Consider the following 223-nt stretch of genomic DNA (forward strand, 5'->3'; position numbering starts at 1 on the left):
TAATATCTTGAATTTCGGCGTGGCGTGTGAAAAATGAACTAGTTGCTTCTGACAGGTCACCGAAATTCATGTCGAAACGCGCCAGAATTTCGGCGAAGTATTTTAAGGTAACGTCTAAATATTGGCCAACTGTACCGAAATGGTCCGTATTATGTGTTCGAAATTTTAGGAACTGATGTCTGCTTCAACCGCAACTTGACCGAAAATATTTTAAAGCAGCTAT

This window comes from Frankliniella occidentalis, unplaced genomic scaffold (genome assembly GCF_000697945.3).
Source record: "Frankliniella occidentalis isolate FOCC.00 unplaced genomic scaffold, Focc_3.1 Scaffold2438, whole genome shotgun sequence".
Classification (NCBI taxonomy): Eukaryota; Metazoa; Arthropoda; class Insecta; order Thysanoptera; family Thripidae; genus Frankliniella; species Frankliniella occidentalis.